The sequence below is a fragment of the Electrophorus electricus genome, chromosome 8, assembly GCF_013358815.1.
Source record: "Electrophorus electricus isolate fEleEle1 chromosome 8, fEleEle1.pri, whole genome shotgun sequence".
Classification (NCBI taxonomy): Eukaryota; Metazoa; Chordata; class Actinopteri; order Gymnotiformes; family Gymnotidae; genus Electrophorus; species Electrophorus electricus.
This window is the reverse complement of record NC_049542.1, coordinates 5,686,813-5,695,623: the sequence shown is the minus strand read 5'-3', so window position 1 is coordinate 5,695,623 and position 8,811 is coordinate 5,686,813. Positions and strand designations below refer to the sequence as shown.

The window sequence follows — 8,811 nt, the reverse complement described above, 5'->3', positions numbered from 1 at the left end:
TAAGACAGATGGACACTCGAGTCTTTATATACTTGGCCCTGACTGCACCAGTTGGAATTCTGATAGGTCTCACTCATCAAAATGGTCCATTACATGGTGGAAGACCATTAAGCATGTGTACAGCACAGGTGTGCTGCCCGCAGACCGGCTGTGGCAGCTTTAGGAAGACGGGCATTTGATGGAGTGGCCCCATGTGGGATGATCGATGGCCACTGGCTTCAGAGCTGTTTATAAAGCTGAGATTGTAACAGATAAGCCCATGCATTAATTATCCAAGAGTCTTTTCTTTCTTTTTTTATTTTAGAGATACATGACATGCAAATTCTCCTGTGTCAAGATACTGATTCTAAGGTGTACATAAAAAACTAAATACGTGCAAAAAAAAACAAAAAAAAAAAACAGGCCTGGTATAACGAAATGGAGATTCTTAATATGAATATTAATTATTGCTATCCTAAGCATTATGATCAGCAGTATGAAATCAAAGATGGTGTTCCTTACTGCCGACCTGAGTTTAGCACACAAGCAGCCATACTCTTGTGATGCACAGGATAGTTTAGGTCCTCTCTCCTGTCCATCTGCAGGAGCACTGGTGAATCCTGGACATAGTCTCGGGTCCTCAGGTCACTCGCAAGGAAGAGAGCAGTCGAAGTTCCCACAATAGCCACGCCCATACTGCATGCACAGCACTTCGAAAAGGTGCTGGGCCTGGCCTAGAGGAAGTACTCCACTCAACCCAGATCCCCAGACTGGGTGGTGCTCTGCTGAGGGACATTCAGAGATTCAAAGATTAGAACAAAACAAGAACAAATGATGTTTCAAAAAAATTAAAGAGTATTATCAAGAGTTCATCTATTATCAAGAGTTCATGTATTAGACTTGGAAAATAAATAACACATTGGACATTGCTCACAAACACACACACACATACACTAGGGTGGCCAGGTATCTGGTTTTATGCCCCTTCCAGCTGTACGCCTAGATGGTCACCTATTTGTCATCCTTCTGGAGTGAACTAGTAGTTGCCTTCCCTTGATCAATATTGTTTTAGCATGTCACTGGGTCACATACATGTCAAAGCAAATGCACTGTATTTCACTGGTGCAGCAGAGAACTTCATACCTCACCTCCTGGCTAAACCGCAGAAGTCCATGCATTAAATGCTAGTCATCTAGTTAGGATGTGTAACAGCTCAAGTGCCGCAGGGCAAGGAGCAGGACAGACAGGCTCCCTCAACGTGGACAGACATTTATTAGACACAACACAATACAATGAACGCAGCAGCACTCACGTGGAACAAGCAAGGTGAACAAGGTTAATGTCAAACACACTGAATCACGAACAGAACTGAATCACGAACAGAACCAGAACCAAAGACTGACATAGAGGCACACACCAACAGGGGTTTATATACATACAAACATAACGACAATAAACCAAGTGCAGGTATGTGCTAACAACAGGGGGCGTGGATACAAACAAGACAGTCTGTGAATTCCCACTGCAATTTCAATACCCACCGCTCATAGCTGTCCACTCCTGACAACTTATCTCTCTCTCACTGACACCTGTGATTGGCCTCTCTATGCTACACTACACATCACAGCACCATGCTTCAGGGAAGCCAATCAGAGGAAAGAGAATGACCACCTCTGCTCTCTGGCTTCCCTTCTGTGCACGCAGGTCTGATTAATCTCCTTCTCACATATCCACTCTAGGTCCTGAGCCATTGTGGGGTTTCCACAAATTACACTGTGTTTTGAGTGAGCTGCAAGTCTGAGGGGTTCGGCACACTTTAATCCTGCCCTGCCAGATGGCACCATCAAAACGGAGTGATTTGACCCACGGAAGCTAGACCCCAGACCCAAAACAAAGAATAAACAGTGGAGACCGTTCCACGTTCAGCACACATTCCTGCCCAGATAGTGTGCTGGAGGCAAAGGCCCATACAGACTTACTGCCTCCATAAAACATAAAAAAGTGCGGGTGCTGTGGGGGGGGGGTGTGCGGAAGCTTAGGGGACACACGGGAACATCAATTTCCCATCAGGCTCTGAGTCCAGCGTTTAATTTGCTCTGTGGCATTGAACCCGTGCAGAGGGGCTGGGGTCAGGTCCTGCTCATTTACTAGCCAGCGAAATGTCAATATTTACTCAGCACAATGGTATTCCGCTGCATGGCTGGACCTGCGGGTTCTTTCATCTGCCGTGGAAAAGCCAAATCACCACTGCCAACTGAAAGGCCAAGTGTCCGCTAATGCTGCTGTTTTGGGTCCTCATCTTCTAGCTGGGAAAGATGAAAAGCCACTGGAGAAAAAAAAGTGAACGGGTGTATTGGTTCACAATAAGCAGTAATGCAAGCAGGGTCTACCAGCCAAGCTGATTATTAAGGACAGAGCTGAATGACTGTTAAAATGACGATGACGCCCCCTACAAGGATGAGGAGATGCCCTCTAATTCACAGTCTTTCTGCAAATGTGTCCCCATGTAGTCAAGGTCTCCATGGATTGTTACAGCACCTTGCAAAAGTGTTCAAGCCCTTTAAAAGTCATCAGCTTTGTCTTGATTACAAATTAATCTTAAGAAGATTGTTCAAGCCAGTATTTTTTTATTGCAAAACAAAATGCTCTTACAGTAAATTGCCATAATTAACTGTCAGTAGATCTTTAAAAAAAATAAATAAATAAATAAAAAATGAAAAATGCTGCTTGCTTAAATTCAAATCCTTGAGACTAATCCTTAATAGTCCCTCTTTTTGCTGCAGTAACAGCTTTCGGGCTGCTATGGTACGTTTGCACCATCTTTGCTCAGGATTTCACCCATTGTTTGACCTAAGCTTCAGTGTATTAGTAGTTAGAACCAGTTTGTCTTGCAGTATCTCTCTATATTTTACACTATGCAACCATACTTTGATTTTAAAAAGATCCCGAGAACATCAAACTGCCATCCCTGCGCTTTACTGGATGGTGTTTGTCAGGAAGGAGCAGTGTAGTGTTGGGTTTGCACCACACATAGCTTTGAATAGTTTTGAACTGTAGTCATAAGCCCTGATCTCTGTCTTTTCTGACCACAAAACCTTATCCTTCATTTTAATTATGATGCTTTCTGCGAAACTCCAGAGGTTTCTGGAGTTTGTTTTTGTTTTTTTGTTTTTTTTTCAGGAATGGTTGTCTTTATAGCTGCCCCCTCATACAGGCCAGTTGTATGCAGAGCTCTTGATATCGTTGCCCAGTCTCTGCCTCTGGACCTTTCTCGCTCTCACGCTTCGAGCTCTGAGACACAGCCTGGTCTAGCCACTGCCTCGGTGTAGTTTCCATTTCCAATGACGCAAAACAGTGCTCACTGGCATATCCGAATACTTGGATATTATTTTGTAACCTTTTCTGTGGGTTTATCTAGTTTCCTTAGAATACCATTTGGTTTCTGTTGTAACATTTATTCTTTAAGCTTCACAGTTTGACAAATGGTTCTTGAAATAAGGGGTCTTTTATCCAGAGAAGGTACAGGCCAATTATATTTGGCCTCGTTAAGGCAACATCATTCATCTGTGGAAACTTGAAACTTCCACAGTACAGAGCTTGACTACTTATGCAAACAGCATTTTTAGTCATAGTTATTATAAAACATACACTTGCATAAAACCAACATTACTTTAACATAGTTCATTTTGAGACTCAGTCTTTTAAAATATGACACTGCATATAATTTCAACGTGTCATCTGTAATCCACACTATTAGGGAGGTTGACTATTTGCGCAAGGCATTTAAGTCTTCTGTTCATCACAACAGGCTGCAAAGCGGTCATACCACAGTGCCCAAGGGATGTCATGATCAAATGTGACTTGATGAAGTAGAAAATTGTCAATGTGAAGTGACAGCCGAGAGTGCTAAACGCACGTATAAACGCGTGATGTCATTTCAATGGTTCAGTCCTTTTTTCTTTTTTTTTTTTTTTTTTCTTTTTTTTTTTCCTTTTTTTTGCATAAGGGCAAATCAAGTCTTTAATCATTTTCAGTGGCGAAAAACAATTCCTTCAAAGGGTTTTCGGGTAAGTACGGATAATAACCCAGAGAAACAAGAAAAAATTGGCACTCACGCTGTTTTGTATTATATCTGGTCTGCATGCAAAGAGCGTCTTTACGGTTAAGGGTTCTCGGAGCGCGCGGTGCATTTCTCATCTTGCTTTGATGTTCGCGGGGTTGGAGAGTCTCGTGTCCTTTTATGATTAGCACAGAGCATCGCACACGGGGACGGCTGCACGGGCGATCCTCCAGCACTCTGTGCTAGCTAAAATGTTTGCCATGTTTAATGATGCACAAAAATATTCCTGAGTAAAAGTTATTTATCTTGATCACCGTCATATCGTGGAGTGCTGTCAGTTAAGCGGAGCGAAATATTGGCGACCGCTAAACGAAGGTGACATCAGGCCAGAGCTACACCAGGAACTACCTCCAACGGAGTCGCTTACGTTTACGTTACATCTAATGCGTCATTAATGTGTTGTAAGTGTAGGAGTTGGTAGTAATACATTATTAATCATTATGGATCATTATTAGTCATTATTAGTTAACTGATTTGTACTATAATTATCATCAATATTAACATTAATGTGAAATATGGGCATTATTTTTTTCTATAAATACCTAAAGATTTTGTGCCGTAGGCGGTGATGAATACTATGAATACTAACTCAACGAAGTTCAAGGAAATGCTAAGCATAAATAACTCCACTGCATAAGAAATTAAAGGTCCAAAATATGAAATATAATTTAGGGGCTGTCAATATCTAATCCCACCCCCCCCCTTTTTTTTTTTTGAGCCGGACTAGAACAACTCTTCCTTTCTGATTCGCTCATTTTGGCGTGCGGCAGCAGTGGCGAGATGACTGATTATCTAATCACAAGCGGGCGAGCCGCAGTGGTACACCGCCCCATTAATCATACTATAGCCTGCCCTTTCAACCGAATCACCTCCTGATTCCTAGATCCCCTGAAATTACTCCGGCCCAGACACAGCCTAATGCGTGGCCGCCATCCACACACTCGCGAAGTATGAAAACCAATCAGATGTCGCCACCATGTCGGAGGTAAACGTCCTGGGACTTTTGCTTTGATGGCTTTGATTTGTTGCTACCTAAAGATTCATTTTTGATACACCATTTTATACCCAGCCGCAAATTTATTTGGATTTGGAGTTTAAAGGTTTTGCGAGGAGTGGTCTATGAGGACTTTGTAGGCAAAACTCTCTTTTAGTGTTTTCATACTATCAATGTTCGGCTAAAACACCATGGAAAGTTGCATGCTGTTATTAGTAGAGGAGTATGTGGGTAAATATCTAAATCTTTGTGAAAAGTGCAGCACAAATGGAGCATTTAGATTTGCTTGCATTTTTGATATCTGTCTGCTGAGGTGCATGATCATGTGTGGCTCAGGCATCCCAGGGAAGGAGTCTGTAGGCAAGGGCGGGTGCAGAGAAGTCTCTTCAGGATTCAAACCCTAGCTAGGGCGCATCGAGGAGAAGCTCCTCAAGGGTGACGGAGAAGAGCGCGCCATGCCTGTGGCCATGTTGGACCATCATCAGAAAAGCACTCAGCTGGAAAAAGTGTCGGGGGCGGCGGGCTAGCAAAGTTCAGCCGCCCCGCGATGTTTTTCGCGCCAAATGATCGATATGCTTCTCTTCCCCACGGCACCAAACCATCAAAGCCCGTTCAGGCGAGGGCATACACAACACAAGATATTCATCTTCACTTAACAGTATACTCTCGTGCTGTGCCAACAGTCTGACAGCAATGTTTGCAGTCACACACTGCAAGTATGAAACATGTCCATAACTTGACTATTAATCACTAGGGATCGTGTGTAACATTTATGAGTTGCGGTCAATAGTCAAATCCGCCTCCAAAATTCCGAGTGACACGTTGTGCTTTACAAGATGACATTCTAGAATGATGGTGACTATGATGGATAACTGAATAGAACCTGAATCACTGACGTGGACCCATAATAAAATACCGGTGGAGTGACTGGGGAAATGCTTTTAAAAATTAACTATTGACCAGGTCTTAAGGCTACTTCAGAGGGTATATTTCATCATAAAAAGTTGGTGGAAGTCGTTTCGCAGGGGAAGGCACACTGTCTAGACATTAGAGGCACTCTTTTCATTCCAATGGGACCAAATACAATTCTGAACAGAAAATATAGCAATTGGTCTGAAATTAGCTTAAAGTAGAAAGCAGTGCTCTTAAATGTATCAATATTAGCTTATTTAGCTTATATGTTGGTTAGTCCTATTGTTACAAAGCTACAGCAGCCTTCTCCAACCTGTTGGAATAGTGGACTAATAAAACCTCCTGCACACCACCCAGTTCATCAGAGCCACCAAAGTTCCAGACTAGGCTCTCCATGAAATTTGCTGCCCAAATGTAAATAATTTAGCAATCTCTCCGCTGAAGCCAGATACTCGTCGATACCACTCCATAATTCACAGCCTCTGTCTGAAAGAAACGCGGACCGTACCGCGAGCTTCCGATTTGTGGTCCCGCTTGCGGGATGTTCTCCATGGTGAGGTAGGAGCCTGCTCTCTGTATGCCTGGGCTTCAGGCTTATTAGTCTCTCCACTTTTGTGAGCAGCAAAAGCCTTCTGAGCCAGGCGCCTTATTTCGCCATTCCCTTTCATGTCGGTGGAATAAACTTATCACTTCAGTGCGGTTTTTCCAAGATACCGTGTTGATTCACGTCCCCTATGGCCCGTCAGGGAACTTTGGCGGAAGATGAAAGCAAAGCAAGAGGAGAGGCATATACACTTTTAACCATGCACTCGGCTCAAAGGCGGGCCCGGACTACCTGTCAGAGTTCAGCGAAAGGTCATGAGAAGATTGCAGGCGCGACGTCATGGCTTTGAAGGAGAGAGCGTATATGTCTTTCTGTGTCAGCCTGCAGGGAAGGACCAGACCTGTTCTGCATGTGTATCGCCACAGCACCTGGCACGAGACCCTCCCCTGCCTAGTGCCCCAAAGGCACGAAGGCCACTGCTGGAGCCACTGCTTAGTGAATGTGACTCCAAATCACACCACTCTGTGTGTGTGTGTGTGTGTGGTTGGAACTGGCATTCAAAGTCAGCAGATTCAGTAATGTATTACTCCAGTCCTGGACACGTGTACTCCTGTTTTAAGTATTTTGTTATTTTGGTCCTCCAAAAGGAATTCGGTCATAAAGTATTATCTCATATCTGTCTAGGTTGTCTATCACCAATAATGGGCAGAGAAAAAACATGTTTCAGCCTGCTGCTTGCTTTCAAAACCAGAGAGCACTTCTCTAAATTATATGTTCAGAAATGTCTGATTTTTGGATGCATTTTGACAGTTTTGGCATGTGAAACCAATCAAACTATATTTTGAAAAACAAAAAAAGATCATTAATCAGAACAAAGGCAATGGGGGGAATGAGATTTTTGGGGTTTCATTTCACTCTGAGTGCTGCAAACAAACAATACTGGGCTATTAACATATTTTACCAAAGAACCCACTAAACATGCCTTCTTCCGCTACCAGTATGTGTCAGTATTCTCGTGTGAGCCATGCCAGGTGTCACCTGTACCCATGTCATGTTACACAGATTCAGTCTCTTTGGTAAGACAGTGCAGCCAGCTGGCTGAGACACAGTGCTCAATGACTTCAGTTTCTAAACAAACGAGTGGACTTATTCCAGTTAGTGGTCTTTCTGCTGACATGGCCCAGTTTCAGCTAAAATAGCATCATATATCATGTATCTGGAACCTAATGGAAACCCTGTTACAAGCCTTCTGTATAACTAATCTGAAAGGGTTGCAGGTTACTTCCCTGGAGCCCAAACGGGTTGCCAAATATGGTTGAAAGAAACAGACTTTGCACATTAATTGTTGAAAGGGCCTGTTAGCAGTAACTGCTTGGTTTAGCTGTACTCTGATGCTGTAATTCAGTCTCTCACACCATTTGTCAGATGTAAAAAATAAGGTGGACAAAAATAAGGTAAATAAGGCAGTTCTTTTTTTTTTACTTTGTATTCTGTTTGCAATTAATTCTACTGTAGTGATTAATCAATTACAGCTGCTACTAATAATTAGTATCTCATATTTACAGCATAAAGCCTTTAAAAGCCACTTGCATACTGCGTTGCCAAGGGGATTGCCCTTATTAATTATATTTTTTATGTTTGTCTCATCATGTCATGATGTGTCACTACGAAGCGTTTTAAGAACTTTCCTAAATTGTCACATTATATTATTAACAGTGGTTTCGGAGTGCCACAGGCTAGACTGTAATTTTCATATAAATTCATTGAGGAAAATACTGGCATAGCTCCTGTGTGATAATGTAATAACTGAGATGTATTTGGTCTGCTTTAATATACAGCTGCCTCCTCGTCGTGTATGGAAGCCTTGCTCCAGGCTGTGTGAGTGTGACCCACAGTATTTCTCTTTAATATCACTCTGTGCTTCTCAGGGGAGAGGGTAATCCAAACACTTCGGAATCTGTAACTCTGACTGAAAACGAGGCCTGCTGGCTCTGGTGTGTCTGCTGTCTCTCTCTTCACCACACGTGAGTAGAGGCCTTCTAGCCCTGCTGTCTCTCGTCTTACAAGAGGAGGCTTGTTACATGGCTTTTTGTTGTTGTTGTTGTTGTTTTGTTTTTTTTTCTTGGTTAGTTTTCTCTTTCAGAAATGCAGTGTTCTTTGAGGCAATGTTCTCGAAATTATCACAGCATGCTGGTGGTGAATTCCAGAGGACTCAGATAAGGTTTTAGACACATCAGTCTTTGGACAATTATTTATTTCCTG

The 8,811-nt window shown here is 42.8% G+C and overlaps 1 long non-coding RNA gene across 1 annotated transcript; it reads right to left on the bottom strand.

Moving 5' to 3' along the window:
* Window positions 1-268: 268 nt before the first annotated feature.
* LOC118241912 lies at window positions 269-4,414 on the bottom strand. Its single transcript, XR_004776422.1, has 2 exons — window positions 4,095-4,414; window positions 269-761 (listed from the first exon to the last, which is right to left on the bottom strand). It is a non-coding gene; the product is annotated as an uncharacterized LOC118241912 (long non-coding RNA).
* Between the last annotated feature and the right edge of the window lie 4,397 nt (window positions 4,415-8,811).